This window comes from Saccopteryx leptura, chromosome 2 (assembly GCF_036850995.1).
Source record: "Saccopteryx leptura isolate mSacLep1 chromosome 2, mSacLep1_pri_phased_curated, whole genome shotgun sequence".
NCBI classification, from domain to species: Eukaryota; Metazoa; Chordata; class Mammalia; order Chiroptera; family Emballonuridae; genus Saccopteryx; species Saccopteryx leptura.
Window position 1 is genome coordinate 197,079,498 of NC_089504.1, and position 17,779 is coordinate 197,097,276.

The following is a 17,779-nucleotide window of genomic DNA, read 5'->3' on the forward strand; positions in this document are numbered from 1 at the left end:
GTGCTTACTTTGGCAGCACATATACTAAAATTGGAACGATACAGAGAAGATTATCATGGCCCCTGCGCAAGGATGACATGCAAATTCATGAAGTGTTCCATATTTTTTTATAAAGAACTTTTAAAACTCAACACTATGAAAATAAACAATCCAATCAAAAAATGAGCAAAAGAAATGAATAGACACTTCTCCAAAGAGGACATACAGATGGCCAATAGGCAGATGAAAGAATGTTCAACATCACTAATCATTAGAGAAATGCAAATTAAAACCACAATGAGATACCACCTCACACCAGTCAGAACGGCACTCATTAACAAAACAACACATAATAAGTGCTGATGAGGATGTGGAGAAAAGGGAACCCTCCTGCACTGCTGGTGGGAATGCAGACTGGTGCAGCCACTGTGGAAAACAGTATGGAGATTCCTCAAAAAAATAAAAATGGAACTGCCTTTTGACCCAGCCATCCCACTTTTAGGAATGTATCCTAAGAACATCAAATCACTGATTCAAAAGAAGAAATGCACCCCCATGTTTACGGCAGCATTGTTTACAATAGCCAAGATCTGGAAACAGCCCAAGTGTCCGTCAGTAGATGAGTGGATTAAAAAGCAGTGGTACATACATACGATAGAATACTATGGGACCATGAAAAAGAAGGAAATCTTACCTTTTGCGACAACATGGATGGACCTGGAAACTTATGCTAAGTGAAATAAGCCAGGCAGAGAAAGAAAAATATGACCTCACTCATTTGAGGAATTTAATGAACAATGTGAACTGAGGAACAGAGGCAGAGGCGGGATCAAAGGGACCAGAGGGAAAGCAGTCAGAGGAAAAGGGGATGAGAGGATGGGATCAGAGAAGGGAAAGAGATTGGTGAAATTGTATATACACTGACCTGTGGTGGCGCAGTGGATAAAGCGTTGACCTGGAAATGCTGAGGTCGCCGGTTCAAAACCCTGGGCTTGCCTGGTCAACACACATATGGGAGTTGATGCTTCCAGCTCCTCCCCCCTTCTCTCTCTCTATCTCTCCTCTCTCTTTCTCTGTCTCTCCCTCTCCTCTCTAAAATGAATAAATAAAAAATAAATAAAAATTTAAAAAATTAAAAAAAAAAAAAAAGAAATTGTATATACATAACAGCGTTAGAGAGAGCAGCAAAGCAAAGCAAATCCTGGAGGGAAGGGGGGAGTGTGTTGGGGGGAGGAGAGTAAAGGGGATATTGAAGGGAACAAGGGGGTAGGAGAGATGTATTCAGTGGGACACTTGAATATATGTAAACACAATAAATTTAAATCTAAAAAAAGAAGAGTAAGTGCCCTGGTGGTGATTACCTAAACCGGGAGTTTACAACCTTTTTGAGTAACCTCAAAACTTCCAGCTCTCTCCAACTAGCGATAATATTATACTTTGGATATCGTTCTTTAATTGAAAAAGTTATAGTAATATTATTGTAGTATTTTCAGCACTTTAAGTGAATTGTGTTTTACTAATCACAACAGCATATACATGCATCTGAAAAATAGTGTCTGAGATACTTCTCCTGATGCTTGTCGTTCAGAGGAGTTATTACCTCTGTGACCACTAGGGGTCTTCAAGTCACAGGAGGGAACAGTGTTTTAGAAATCATTATTTTCTTATTTGGGAAGCAGTGCATTTGCTAGAGCTATTACTTCATTACAGAACCTTGAGATTCACAAGTTCATACTTTAGAATGACCGTGGAGGTCAGTGATACGTAGCTATCTATAATTTTACTGATAGGTTCAAACAGTACCTTCCTTCATACAGGAAATAGTCACAACATGTACCTGTTAGGTGAGACACTCAGCAACAAGATTTTGTTATTTTTCTACTTGTTTCTACTCCATTCTCTGATGAGTCTGAGGCAGTCACTTTAATATTGGCAGTGATCTATATATTCTGGTGAAAATATATTTTTCCAGAATTTGGAAACTTGAAAGCCTAAAACATGCCCACTTTAAATATTCAAAGTCTACTGTATTAACATTATCATGATGTCCAAAAATGTGAAATATAGAGGTTCAAGTGTCAAAAGATTGTTTTGAGTTCTCTTGATCTGTCCAAACAACATTGAAATAACTTTAAAGTGGCCCTGTGCCACTGCCGGCCTCCAACACATCATTCTTGCCATGGTTGACTCTTGGAAGGGGCCTTAGCACCAGCAGCACTTGGGGTGGGTGGTGAATCTGAAGCTACCCTTGAGTGGTTGTGTGAGTCTATGCAGGGCCACAGCCTTCCCTTCCAAATTTCTGGGAGTTGGACTTTGGGTCCTGTGTGCTCTAATCCCATCAAAAAAGCAAAAGCCAAATGTGTTCTGGGGCTGACCAAGGCCTGGGGTTCAGGAAGTCTCCTCCTTTCCAACCCTGTACCAACTTCCTCAATGTTGTAGACACTTGTCTTGCACACCTGTCATCCTCAGCAGCCCTATCTTACCCCTCCAGCCCAGGGGCGTAGGCAACTAAGGGGGCAGGTCTTCTTTTTGTCTTCTGAGGAATCTGGCCCTCAGTTCTATCCTCTTTTGCTACATGAGCACTTTCTTAGTTTATGTAATATTTTGCTAATTAAATGTGGGGAGATGGAGAGTGGCATGGGGGGGTGGGGCGGGAAATAGCCTGCCCTTGAGTTTACCATTTTAAGAAAAAATAGCACTGACAGTTGGGACACAGATAAATTCTGTTACTACTAGTGACGAGTCTTTTAGAAATGATTTATTGAGGCAAGAGTGATCAGTTTCTCCCTAGTTGGGTTTCATACTGACAAAATGATTTCTTTTTTGACAGATAAAGACTAAACCAGAAGGTTTATTCATGGTAGTTGGGAGCTGCCAGGTTGTTAGGTAAATTCTCACTGCCACTCTCTCTCACTCTGGCCTCGGGGTGGAGCCAGGTACATTGATAACACCTGAACTTGGAACTGGCCCAGTTTAGTTGTAGCTTTGGATGGGTTTGTGTGATTTCACTGCACTGAGCACAATTTTGCTGGTAAGAATTTTTAACTATTACAACAAATGCCTGGGCCATGGTCAGGAATACATCTCAAAATAAAAAGCTGCCACAGAAGAAAACATGCTCTCCATAAGAGGGTCCCACCATCTGTGAGACTCCTCAGGCCAAACGCCTCGCTTATTAAATGTGCTTTTGCACTAGATCAAATGTTTAGTTATATTCTTCCCTTCAAGTTACAACTAAAGGGTGATTGCTTGAACTGGGATAACTATGATCAAGATTGATTTCAGACAGCATATACAAGTTCATAATGGACTTAGAAATCAGAGGTAGTGGTGACTCTAAAGGTCTGGAAATAAGTGAGCAGTCCACAGGAGTACATACTGAACTTTAGAGCAATGAAGTGCCACAGAGCCAAACATTTAGTCAAGCAGATCTTCAAAGTTCATTCAGAATGGTACATAACATAGTCCATGAATCTGGAAGAGCTTATAAAGCTTACTCTTGCCCAAAGTCATATAGTAGAGTGGCAAAGCTAACCAGAAAACTTGGACCCCAAAGCAGAAAGACATATGAGGAACTAGAAGCCTGAGAGAAGGTTGAACAAAAGAAGTCTTAGTAACTGACATCTAGCTGTCAAAACCTGGATTCTGTGAACGGAGCCTCCTAACAGGGAAGTCTCTGCTTGCCCTGCTTGGCTTTATCACTGGGCCTCTTCCTCTTTCACAAGTACAACCACTTGCTGTGGTCTTGGGTGGGCTCTAAGGCAAATCAAACCAGTAACATCTGGAAGGAGGGGCTAAGGAACTGGGTTAGAGGGAAGGGCCAGTTTTGACAACTTGTGCGTGATAAAGATAGGCCAGGGAGACCAATTTCAGATCGTGGTAGGAAACAAACTGCATAAGAATAGGTTATATCTTCCTAAAATGATTATTGTTAAGATGTGTATTAAAATTTCCCATACTCACCTGACCAAGTGGTGCATTGGATAGAGCATCGCCCTAGTATGCTGAGGACTCAGGTTTGAAACCCTGATGTCGCTGGCTTGAGTGCAGGCTCATCCAGCTTGAGCGCAAGCTCACCAGCTTAAGTGCAGAGTTGCTGGCTTGAGTATGAGATCACAGAAATGACCCCATGGTCGCTGTCTTGAATCCAAAGGTCTCTGGCTTGAGCAAGGGGTCACTCGCTCTGCTGTAGCCCACTGGTCAAGGCACATATGAGAAAGCAATCAATGAACCAAGTAAGGTCCCACAACTACAAGTTGATAATTCTTGTCTCTTTCCCTTCCTGCCTGCCTCTCTCCCTTCCTGCCTGTCTCTCTCACAAAGAAAAATAAATAAATAAAATTTTCTTAAACTCATAAATATCAAGGGCTACTCCTTAAAACTGGCACTAAGGCACTGGGGGAGGCATGGCAGTTGTTAAGGTCAAGGGCTTTGGAATCAGGCCAGCTGACTTATGTCTCAACTTTTCAACTCTTCAGCATTGGCAAGTTTATAGCTCTGTGATTCAGTTTACATCTTAAGAAGTTGGAAATAGTAGCAAGAATATTTACCTTGCATGGCTGTTGAGTGGTGGTTCTCAGACTTTGCTATAGATTGGAATTATCTGGGAGATGTTTAAAAATTATTGATGCAGCCCTGATTGTTGGCTCAGTAGTAGAGCATTGACCCAGCATGTGGATGTCCTGGGTTCAATTCCCAGTCAGGGCACACAGAAGAAGCACCCATCTGCTCCTCCACCCCTTCTCCTCTCGCTTCTCTCTCTCCCTTGCTCTCTCTCTTCTCTTCTCATCCTGAAGCCAAGTCTCCATTAGCGCAAGTTGGCCCCAGGCATTGAGGATGGCTCTGTGGCCTCTGCCTCAGGTGCTAAAAATGGCTCCGGTTGCAACGGAACAAGGACCCCAGATGGACAGAGCATCACCTTCTGTGGGCTTGCTGGTTGGATCCTGGTCAGGGCACATGTGGGAATCTGTCTCTGCCCCCCTCCTCTCACTAAAAAGCCCTCCCAAAAAACAAAAAAATATATTGATGGTCAGTCCCTTCCCCAGACATTCTGATTTAATTGCCGTGGAGACAACCACTATATATAGTATATATTGTGCTTAGAACAGTGACTGGCATACAACAAGCAATCAATACATATTAATTGTGATTGCTATTTTATTATTCATTATTCAGATTACTCTTCTGAATCTTCTATTTTTCATCCTAGTTCTTAGGTTACACATCCCTTTCAAAGCAACCATGTTTTCACTATCACTGTCTTTCCTGTTTAGTAGTGAAACTTTATCTTCCAGTAATTTGCCACCACAACAGGTCCTGATCATTGCTGCACAGACAGAGAGAACATTTCAAAAATAGAATCAAGTAATATTTTACTCTAAAATTTTTTATTTCATGTTCCAGTGTGATATGATCACAGACCACAATCCATGTCAAATTGAAAGTGACTGTTTAGATGTAGCTAAGCTTAACTATCTGAATTCCCCTTTTTTTTAAACTGTGCTCAAGAATAAGTAATAGAATGGATGCATTCATCATCATTAAAACTGTGCTTTTAAACAAAGTAAAGTACTTTATTATATTTATTGAAATAATATTTCTAATTACATTTGATAAGCACTAATATATCCATATCATATTTTATCATAGGCTTTTTTAGATACTTTTATTAGCACTGTCTCAGTTCCATAAACACACATTAAAAATCTAGTTTTATGCAAAGCACCATGCTAGGCTCTGAGAAGATTAAATGGCAAAAACACACAGAGTAATGACTAAAACAAAATAATACAGTACAGAATATTGAAAACACACTGACCTAGGATGGCAAGCTCCCACCCTTGTCCCAAACCTTTTACTATACCACAAAACTATTTAAAATAAGCTTACCTGAAAATTACTCTCTCTTCTTGAATACAGTGATGTGAATATTCTACTCATTATCCAACTCATTTTATTCTTAAAAAGTAAGTTAAATATTGAAAACTATTTATGAATAAATGTATTCATTGTAGCATTTTTAATAGAAAAACTCAAAACAATCTTTTTTTCAATCATTAGTAAAGTATCATAGAGTTGTGTATTTAAAAAGCAGTTTTTAAAAATGGCTTAATTACAAAGGAAAGTAATCTTGATGGTAGGATTATAGGATATTGCTTAAATACTCTTGAGTTTTCAAAATTTCTGATTGTTTGAGTAACTATTTATTGCTTTTCATATAAATTGCTTCATACTATTTTTCCATATTTTTTAATTTGAATGCATTTACATTGTTTCTTCAACCATGCACCATTTAAGTGAGTGAGTTTGCCAAATGCAGAACATTAAAATGTCCTGTAAAACATACTATCTTGCCAAACTATGTGAATATATGTATGTTGTTTTGTGGAAGAATAGTAAAAGGCTATTAATATAACAGCTCTTAGAATACTCTGCTCTTAATTCTCTAAAAGTATAACTAGTTTCTGTGTGATTATATCATCCCCTATTTACATTTTATTGATAACATGAGTTTCTATTTTAAATTAATCAATCTGTTAATCTATTTAGTTGGTTATCTCCTCACCCACTCCTCTCTCCAAAAGGTGACCTAATTCATCAAAATTGGTTAATATCTATTTATTCTAATTTTACTGAGAAATACAGCTAAGTGTGTGCAACATACCTTAGGAAGCATTTGCTAGCAGAGTCACTACATTAACCAGGGCGATGAGGCACTGCTCTCCAAGGAGGTGACATTTGATCAGATACCTGAATGAAGTAAAGAAGGCACAACATTGCAGCCCTCTTTCCTGTTAAATGTCAGGTCATTCTTTCTGCCAAATTTATTATTATTATTATTATTATTATTATTAATAGTAGTAATAGTTAGTAGTAGTATTTTCTTAGGTGACAGGAGGGTTGATAGTGAGGCAGTCTCCTGCAAGTGCCCCAGCCGGGATCCACCTGGCAACCTCATCTAGGGCTAATTTCAAGTACTGAGCTAATTTTAGCACCTGAGGCTGATGCACTCCAACAAGCTATCCTCAGCACCTGGGGCCATGCTTGAACTAATTAAGCCAAGCATGGCTGTGGGAGGGTAAGAGGGAGAGAAAGGAGGAGGGAGTGGAAGGGAGAAAGAAGCAGATGGTCCTTCCTCTGTGTGCCCTGACTGGGCATCGAACCCAGAATGTCCTACATTGGGCCAACACTCTATCCACTGAACCACTGACCAGGTCCCTATCTGCCAAATTAAATGCTACTGCATCCAGAAGCATTCTTTCCCTTCCTCACACCATCAGTGCGACATTAATTATTTCTTGTTCTGTTTTCTCAGTGCTTATTGCTTTTACCACTATTTTTGTATTTATTTTATTCTTCCTGATATTATTGTCTTGTTATTTACAAATCTGATTCTGCCTAAAGAAAAGGTACTTTCTTATCAGGAGGAACCAGTCTTATTCGCCTCTGGGCAGCACTTGCTGCCTAGCCCCAAGTTTTACATTTAGTAGGTACCGGCTGACTGTTTGTTTACTATTCAATCTATCTCCTAGCCTCAGTAGAAAATGCAGAGCCGGAACATTCCATTGAACTCAACTTTTCAGGCTGTCAAAACAATGCAACCACTGATTATCTAGAGAAAGATTGATAGAATCTTAAATTTTTCCATGATTTGGAAAAATAGTCTGAAGAAATAAGCTGGTATCTCTCAGCCCACAAGCTACTCTGAACTCCTTTAACTGTTCCACTAAATAGAGTAATTTAGAATGTGTTGAACTAAACCTTCCCTCCTACCACTAAATTAAAAACAAATGTGATTACCTAACTCATTATCTATAGACAAAAGAATGTAGGAACAAATATTCTGGTTGATGTAGTACCTTATGAATGTATTCTTTTAAGAAAGACTCCTTATAAGAATGAGCGAGAGAGCATATCTTCACAATCTTTCTACATCTTTCTACATCTTTTAAAATATTCCTAAGTCGGGCCTGACCAGGCAGTGGTGCAGTAGGTAGAGCATCCAACTGGGACATGGAGGACCCAGGTTCGAAACTCTGAGGTCACTGGCTTGAGCACGGGCTCACCAGCTTGAACGTGGGGTCGCTGGCTTGAGCATGGGATCATAGACGTGACCCTATAGTGGCTAGCTTGAGCCCAAAGGTAACTGGCTTGAAGCCCAAGGTCACTGGCTTGAGCAAGGGGTCAGTTGCTCTGCTGTAGCCACCCCCATCCCCAGTCAAGGCATATATGAGAAAGCAATCAGTGAACCAAGGAGACTAAGGAGCCGCAATGAAGAATTGATGTTTCTCATCTCTCTCTCTTCCTGTCTCTCTCTATCTGTCTCTGTCTCTGTCACACACAAAAAAAATATTTCTAAGTCAGAAAATCAGAAATTGTTGCCTTGCATGGAAATGCCTTATCCTATTACTGGCTGAATGTTTTTATTTATGTATTTGTTCCTTTCCCCAGGCACCTAGAGCCTGTGTGTTCATTAGCATCAACAGCAAAGCAGTGGAGGAACATAGGCCAATTACTTGTGAACAAATTATAAGAATTGCATTGGGAATTGATTTGTACAGAATATACACATTCAGTCTGAATGCTTTTTAATGTCTTCATCTTGTTTTAATTAGTTGGTTTCTTTCTTTTCCTCCCTGCTTCCTCTATATCCTTTCACAAAGCTCTGAGCTCTGATAAAAGTTTTTGACTTTCCCAGCTCCCAGCAGAACCTCCTTCTGGGAGAGGTATATGAAAAGATGTATTGACCAATTATTTCATCTGATGTGACTTAAAAGAATCTGGGAGCCACTCCATTTCCTCCCAACCTATTCACTGCTCATTAACAATCCCTGAATAGGAAATATTTTTCATCTACAGTTAATGAGATTTACATACTTTAAGAGACTTTATGGAAAAATGGCTTAAATTCATATTACTTTATTCTTGTCCTCCCACTCCATCCCTCTTTCCCACCCATTCTTCATCTCTCCGTGCCCACCCTCGTTCTTTCTTCTGTAAGAATTTAGAAAATGCTAACCTGTGCCCTGCACCATGGTGAACATTGAGGACACTAAGATTAACTTGAATCAGTAGTCTCTAAGCTCAAAGAACCCAAAGAAGAGTTGGGCAGATATATGTGTCAACAAATAGCTGCAATGCAATTGGATAATTGGTGTACCAAGGAACAATGTGATGGCTGTGGAAAAGGAGAGAGAGGTCGCTCACTTCTTTGCAATGATGGAGGAGAAAGAGCACAGGAGATGAATCTATGAAACACAAAATTCCCTAGCTTTACAATTTTCCCACTAATTTTTAGTGTCATGCAACTTTCTAAAAGCTTTATCATGCTCATAATGATAAGAATATTACCATGTGTCTTATTTAATTGCACAATACCAAAACTTTAAGTTTGTTAAGTCAAAAGTATAATCACCTGTGCCTTTGACTCAAAATCTAATAATAATGTCTCTTTAACTTGAATTGACTGATGTTTTGGCAAAATATGGACATCTTTTTAAATTCTCTTACTTGCCAATATCAAGTGCATATCTGCCACATGTGTGGGTAAATGGTTATAATATTTTAAGATAAAGATAAGAGAGGTTGTTAAAATGATTACCTTGTTGCATTTTTCCAAAATTCCAAAAGATAAGACTTAGCTTATTTGTATTCTTTCAACTTATGAATAGATAAGAGTAAATGAGTAAGCTAGATCACCACAAAATTCATACCTCAGGCTTCCACAAATGTAATGTCATTGCACATGCAATGTGAGACAGAGAGGGGTAAAGGAGGAAGCTGGAGAAACAGGCTGGAATGGGGTCATAGAGACCACATGGACTTCAGCTGTGGACAGAGGGAACCTTTTGGCTGCCACTTGGTGAGGAATAGTGAAAGAAAAGCTAGAAGTTGGGAATCCTGCAGTTAGTGATGAAACATAACGATAGTCAGAATTACATTAACAAGGAATTCGAGTCTGCTAAGGAGATGTTAGGATGGGTTAAACATTGAAGAGACTTCTTGGGGAGAGAGCCACAGAAAACGGGCAGAACCATCAGACTGTTCTAAAGACCTAAAGACCTGCCTCCTGGAAGAAATGGGGAAGGAAGGGACAGGGGGCAGACTGTAGCAGTTTCAGAAAAGTTTCAGCCCTGCCCACAGGGAGACTCCAAACCAACTGCCTGTTAAAGAATTTCTGCCTCTTGTTATAATGTGTCTGTGGTTTTGTTGTTGTTAGCTTTTTTGTTTGTTTTGGGTGGATGTAGGTTTATTTCACTGTTGAGGTGGAGGTGGAGGGTCCAGACAGAGATACCAAGAAAGCCAGGAGAAGTTGACACTTGAACTGGATTTGGGCAAGGAAAGGGTTGCCCCAGACCTGTTTCCTGGGAAGAAGAAACTGAGGACAGCCCTTGTTGAGACAGGTAAGTGTGGAGGGGGGTATTGGGTCTGGAGAAATGAGGGCTCCTTCCCTCTAGGTTGGACCTAAGACCTTTAGCTTGCTTTACTGTCTTCTATTGGGCCTTGGTTCCTCCCAGGTTGTCCACCCACTCCTCCAGGAGCTCAGACTCCACTGCTGTCAGAAACTCTTGGGTTAAAGCCCTGGGCTGCTCTGCTTTCTCCAGTGGAAGCTGTTCCACGTCCTTCAGTAACAGTAGTTCCCTCAGGGCCTCATCCTCCTTGCCACACACATCCTTCCCCCTTGAAGTCTTCAAGCAGTGGGTCTCCATCTAATAAGGGGTTAATATGCAAAGACTTCCTACAACTCAATAGCATAAAACAAACAAACAAAAAACTAAACAAACAATTCAACTTAAAAACAAGCGGAAGATCTGAATAGAAATGTTTCCAAAGAGCACATACAGATCGCCAACAGATGCATGAAAAGATACCCACCATCACTAAACACAAACAAAATGCAAATCAAAACCACAATGAGATATATCACATTACACCTCTTAGAATGACTGTTGGTCAAATAAGTTTGTAAATATGATATATATGTTTGCTCGCTTGTGACTTATATTGGGTGTGGGGGACAGGCTATAAGCAGGCCAGGTCGTTGTAGCCTAAGGTTTGGTTTTGGGACTAAGCTTTTCCCCACACCCTTGACTGATTGTATGATCTGGGTGGTGCACTCTCATGAGGAATACAATTATGCCTTGGATAAGTGACTTTGTATCAGAGACTTCCTTGTTTGTATTTTGGATTAAGGGATTTTGGTTTTCTACACTATAAAGTGGGACAGACCAGGAGCTTGGACACACAGTTCCTGCTATCACAATTGCAGGGGCTTCCCTGATCCCTTGCCCTTCATGGGAAGAGCTGGTTTTCTGCTTTTCCCTTGTCTTCTTTTGTGGTTTGCCTGTCTTGGTGAGACACCAATAAATAGGATGGCCCCCCATCCTCTGACTCTGCCATTTCTTTATCGTCTGCCCGAATCCAATGGGAACCTGCATGTGAATGGCCACAATGGCGGCTCCTGGCCTTACAATGACTATTATCAAAAAGACAAGAAATAACAAGTGTTGGTGAGGATGTGGAGAAAAGGGAAACATTGTGCACTGCTGGTGGGAATGTAACTTGGTGCAGTCACTATGGTAACATTGTGGACGTTCCTCAAAAAAAAAAAAGAAGCCCAATAGAGATCAGGGGAACTACCAGCTTTTAGGATACACCCTTAAAGGCTCCAACACCCCAAAGGGGTCTCATAGGATGCCATCTGGGTCCTGCTTCAATAGTGGAAAGGAAGGTCATTGAGCTAAAGCCTGCTAGGCTTACATGCCTCTGCTGTGAGGAAACAGGGACACTGGAAGGTAGGCTTCCCCCTTGCTCCTTTAAGGGAGGATTCAGTCTCTTCCAGCCCTGCTCCAGCCACCTATGACCTAACCTTGCCCAGAAAGCTGGGGTTTGCCACTGAAGGCTGAAGGTGCCCAGGGCCGTCGGCCCCATCTATGACACTGTGGACAAGCCTAGGGTATTTCTTCCAAGAAGCAGGTAAACTGATCTCATTTGCACAAGGGCCACTTAACTATGTTTTGCCTGAATAGTCAGGTTTTTTATTCTTCCCTCAAAGATCTCTGTTGTAGGTGTTGATAGTCCTATTTTCTGCTGCTTTGCTTAATATATAGTGTTTTCTTTATCCCTCCTACCTCAATGTCCCACTCATATTTCAGGCTGGGACCTATTCCTAATTTAGAGCTCTCTTTCCCCCTTTTGCCAACTTGTATTATGAATTTACCTTTGCCACCCAGCTTAGTGTATCCCAAGGTTCTCTTTACCATGCCACAGTCACAGAGCTCCAGGGAAAAGCAACCTGGTCTCAACTCTCCAGGCAGAGGAGAACAGAAGCTCCATATCCACACATGCTGCAAATGGCTTTTCCAGTCTACCTGAATCATTACCAGCTAGAAGCAGCAGTAATTGGGACTTGGACATGAGCTGCAAAGTATAGAATGGTGACAACAATTCCAGTGCCATGCGGACTTTTCCTGTGTGGACTTTTCCTGGACTCCTGCTCCCTGTGACAGCTCCTAACAGACTGAACTGTGGTTGGGTTGCATTTTTCAGGGATTTGGCATGGTGATGGGGCCAACTTGGACTTGGTGAACATGTTAAGGACACTTCTCTTTTATGGATTCTTGCTGTATTGGCCAAGAGTTTGCTTAAAGGCTTTTAATCACTGTAAAAAAAATAGAAGACTGGATAAAGAAGATGGGGCACATATACACCATGATATACTATTCAGCTAGAAGAAATGATGACATCAGATCACTTACAGCAGAATGGTGGAATCTTGATAACATTATGCGGAGTGAAATAAGAGAATCAGAAAAAAAACAAGAACTGCAGGATTCCATACATTGGTGGGACATAAAAGCAAGACTAAGAGACATGGACAGGAATGTGGTGGTTACGGGGGGTGGGGGGAGGGAAGGAGGGAGAGGGGGAGGGGGAGAGGTACAAAGAAAACTGGATAGAGGGTGACGGAGGATGATCTCTCTTTGGGTGATGGGTATGCAACAGAACTAAATGACAAGATAACCTGGAAATGTTTTCTTTGAATATATGTACCCTGATTTATTGATGTCACCCCATTAAAATAAAAATTTATTTATAAAAAAAATAGAACTATCGTATTCCAATTCTGGGTATTCATATGAAGAAAATGAAAATGCTAACTTGAAAGGTAGGTTCATTGCAGCATTATTTATAGTAGCCTAGGCATGGAAGTAACCTATGTCCACTGATAGTTGAATGCATAAAAAAAAATGGTATATAGTACACAATGAAATATTAGTCAGTCATAAAAAAATAAAATCTTGTCATTTATGACAATATGCATGGAATTTGAATGCATTATGGTAAGTGAAATAAGTCAGACAAAGAAAAATATTATATGACCTCATTTATATGTGAAACCCCAAAATAAAATAAAACAAAACAAAACCTAACTCATAGACAGAGTTATGATTCTGTTATAACATAACACATTGTAGCTGCCAGAGTTTGGGGCTGGGGATGGGCATAATGGGTGAAGGTGATCAAATAGTACAAACTTTCAGTTAAAAAATAAATAAGTCTTAAAGATTTAATATACAGCCTGGTGACTACCTTAATAATACCTTATTCTATATCTGAAAGTTGTTAAAAGAGTAAATCTTCAAAGTTCTCATCACAAGAAAAAGAACTAGAACTATGTGTGTGGTGATCATGTTGCAATATATGAAAATATTGAATCATTATGTTGTACATATAAAATTAATACAATGTTATATGTCACTTCTATTTCAACTAAAAACATATTGATAAAAAATAAAATATTTAAAAGACCTTCATTTTCTCTCTATAGAGAATAAAAAGAAGTGGCTTATGGAAAATATGGCATTGGCGTGAATGTGTGGTGGATTCAAGGTAGAAGAAACTAGGACTGTCAGTCCCAATTAGAGATGCAAGAGATGCATATCCTGGCTGCTAAAGGAATGGGGAGAAACATAAAATATAGAAATTGCAAGGTGTGGGCTTTGTAATTGATTTGATATGGAGCGGTAACAAAAAGAAGGAGACAAGGGTGATCTGACCTCCTTGTGTGACCCAGTGGAAAGCCATACAATTGATGGAAAGAGAATGGGGAATTTAATAGGAATGTAGATAAACTCCTCTTTATCAGATTGATTCTTAAGTGTTTTAGAATATCTACAAGGGTAGGCTCAGCTCATAACTGGGAAAATTTATCTGAAGACACATAGTTTGTCTTTATTTGCATCCTTAGATGCAATATATATATATTTATATCCCCATAAAGATGAGGCTACTTGCTTTCCAGAACCTCAAATTTAAGCATTCAGTCTAAAGTTGTTTGTGTGGTATAACTCAATATATTTTACTGTGTTTAAATTAAGTAATTCTGTTCAAGAAAAGATAACATTAAGAAGCTGAATGGGAGGGCCAAACAGAGGTAAAAAAAAAATTCTAAAAATTTATAAGAAAAAGACTGATAGTCAAGTAGTAAAATGGCCAAGAGACTTGTGTAAGTACTTTTCTAAAAGAGGATATTGAATGCAAGTTAAAAAACAAAATGAGATGTTACTACAAACTCACCCCAACTGCAGAAATTAAAAAATTTGGTGGTATCAGGTGTTGGCAAAAAATGAAACACTTGTATACTTCTGGGTAGAATACATATAGATAAACCACTTTATTTAGGGTTTACTTACTGACTTGAAGAGCCATATAATCTATGACCTAGAAAATCCACTCTTAGGTTTATAGCTAACAAAAATGTCTGCAAATGTGTTGTAGGGAAACAGTGAGATTATACAAATGTTCTTCACACCTAAGTTCAAATTTAAAGGAGTCTTTTTTATTCAAAGCCGGCTACTGCATGGAGACCTAAGTCATTCAAATCATGCAGCCCCAAACACAGTTTGGGGCTAGCTTTTAAAGACAAAATTACACACTGAGTGGGAAATGGAGAGTAGGGGAAGCATAGCAGTAAAACAAAGCAGTGAAACAAGCTTTCTTACAATGTTTATTATAAGATTAATTCAGGGAGAAACATTCTGGGAACATTTGCAACCTTGGGAAACTATCCCAAGGCCACAGCCTGGGAAACCAGCCTCAAGGACAAGGGTAGGGAGTCTTTTAGAAAAAGTAAGTTCTGCTAAAATTCTTTTTGTTTTAGAGAAAGTAAGTTCTACTAAAAATTACTTATGTTAAGAGCCTTTCTTTTCTACATTTCAAATGCACCATGGAATATGCATAGAAATGCTCATAGAAAAATTAGAAACAGCCCCCAACCAGAAATGACCCAAGTATCCATCAATAATAGATTGGATGAACAAATAGTAATATAGTCATAAAATGAAACAATATTGAACAATAAAGATAAACAAATTACAGCTGCATGCAACAACATGGACAAAGCTCACAGAACATTGATTGAATGAAGCCAAATAGAAGAAAACATTCACCATGACTCCATTATATAAAATTAAAATCCCAGCTACACTATAGTGTTTAGAGATATATACTTAGAGGTTAAAATGTAAAAAAAAGAGCAAAGGTTGGAGTATAATTGAGAAGGGGCAAGGAAGACTTTTGTAAGCATAATTGCCTATGTTGCATTTCTCAATCTGAGCAATGGTTACATGAGTGCTTATTTTATTATAATGCATTAAACTGTACATGTGTGTTTAATGTATTTTTTGCATACTTGTTATATTTTATAATAAAAAGATAAAAAAAACAAAAAGGGACATAATAAATACCTGTTTCCCTAAAAAGAAAACTTATGGAGTAAATTTAGAAGAAAATATAAACATCTGTTTAACAAGGAAAACTTATGCTAGGAAGCCAGGAGTTCATTTTTACAGTTAATAATTATAAATATAGTGGTTTGGTTTTTTTTTAATTTCTGTAACATAAAACAAAATATTTTTCTTGAGTCACAGAATTATTTCTCTTACCAGAAAGGTTTCAATAAATAAGAAAAATAAATATGAAAAGAAATATTTGACATCTAATTACACCTAAAATTTATAAGCAAACAAGTAGAGGAATGTATATTCTTCTTCAATTTGACTGTAAGTAATCCCCAAATACTTAATTAATTTTACAAGTTAGACAGCGGAAAGGAAACTTTGGAGAATGGGTAACATATGTACCACAGCAGCGAACCAGCCATCAAACCTGTGTTCTCCAGATTCATGAAAACAGAGGCTTCAGTGTGACTCAGCCTCTTCTCTGATCCAGAGAGCACAAACTGTGCTATTTATGAAACGCGAAGTGGAAAGTAAATGACTCCTTCCCCTACAGAGATAGGTATCTTAGTTTGCTTTTAAAAATCAAATATATTTCAGGGGGCCAATTCAGTCACAAATCTATGGTTTCTGTTCAAAATTTGTTAGTCAAGATTATCTTATTAAAAGAAAAGCCCAAGATTGTTCACCTCGCATTGATATATTAGTTCTTTGTTTAGGTTTTGAGGTAGTTTTTAAGTAATTTCTTATCATCTTCTTTCTGTGCACTTTTTCTTTTTTTCCTTTTAAACCAGCTGCAGAAAATGTGGACAGTGTGCATTTCCAGCAGATGTCAGTGTTGATGTTTGATGTGATCTAGGATGTCCTTCAAACCTAAGGCTTTACCTTGAAATGAGCAGAGTACTGTATCTGTCGATTTTTAATTCTTGTGCACTGTGGAAAAGTATTCTGGATGAATTTTGATCTTTTTATAGAATAGAATTGTCAGAAATATATTGTGGTAGGTTAGAAAATAGATATGGCTTTAACAGTATTCTTCCACATCTTTGAGATTTAACTTGTTCTAGTTATATATAAATTATATGCCTTTATTTTTTCTCCTGTTATAAAAAGTATATTCATTATCTATTCTTGAATTTCTTCTGGTCCTGGCCAGTTGGCTCAGTGGTAGAGTACTAGCTGGGTGTGTGGAATACCAGGTTAGAGCACACAGGAGAATCAACCATCTGCTTCTCCTCCCCACCCGCCCATCCCCTCCTTCACCATGGTTCCAAGGTGGCCCTGGGTGCGAAGGATGGCTCCATGGCCTCATCTCAGGTGCTAAAATAGCTCATTTGCCAAGCAATAGAGCAGCGACCCAGACAGGCAAAGCATAGCCTGGTAGTGGGTTTGCTGGGTGGACCCGGTCAGGGTACATGCAGGAGTCTGTCTCTGCCTACTCGCCTCTCACTTAATTAAAAAAAAAAAAAAAAAAGAATTTCTTTACAAAATGACTTTTCTGTTGTTGTTTTTTTTTTTTTTGGGGGGGGGGGAGCTTGAAGGATTTCAATGTGTTTATTTTAGAAGAATATGCTTAGCTCTTCCCAGGTACCAAAGAAATAGAACAGTCAAACTGCCTTAAAGAAAGTCTTGTAATTATGAGGTTAAGTTCTTTCACAAGATATAAACAAGCTACTAAAGAAGCATAGAAGACAATGCAGCAAATACTGTCTGGAGGAGGAGAGCTCAGCTCCACTCAAGATGGATTTTGTATCCTCGAAAAGATGAATACCTATGAGCTTTCTAGGGAAGGGTTTTCAAAGAAGAAACAACATGCAAAATTTTAATGAATGATGTGGTATGCTTATAACTTCAATATATGATTTTAAATCAGAGTTCTTTGGGAGGCTATTTGAAGTATATTCAAGCAGTTAAAAATTGTTTGGAACTATGTCCTCACAGGATAGCTTCATTGGTTAGAATGTCATCCCAAGGTGCAGAGGTTGCCAGTTCAATCCATGGTCAGGGCACATACATAAACAGACTAATGTTCCTCTCTCTTTCCCCTCTCTTCTTCCTTC

General features: G+C 39.0%; 1 non-coding gene across 1 annotated transcript; it reads left to right on the forward strand.

The window, feature by feature from the left end:
* Positions 1 to 107, forward strand: LOC136396423 (U6 spliceosomal RNA). The gene has a single exon (XR_010749710.1). It is a non-coding gene; the product is annotated as a U6 spliceosomal RNA (small nuclear RNA).
* The last annotated feature ends 17,672 nt before the right edge of the window (positions 108 to 17,779 follow it).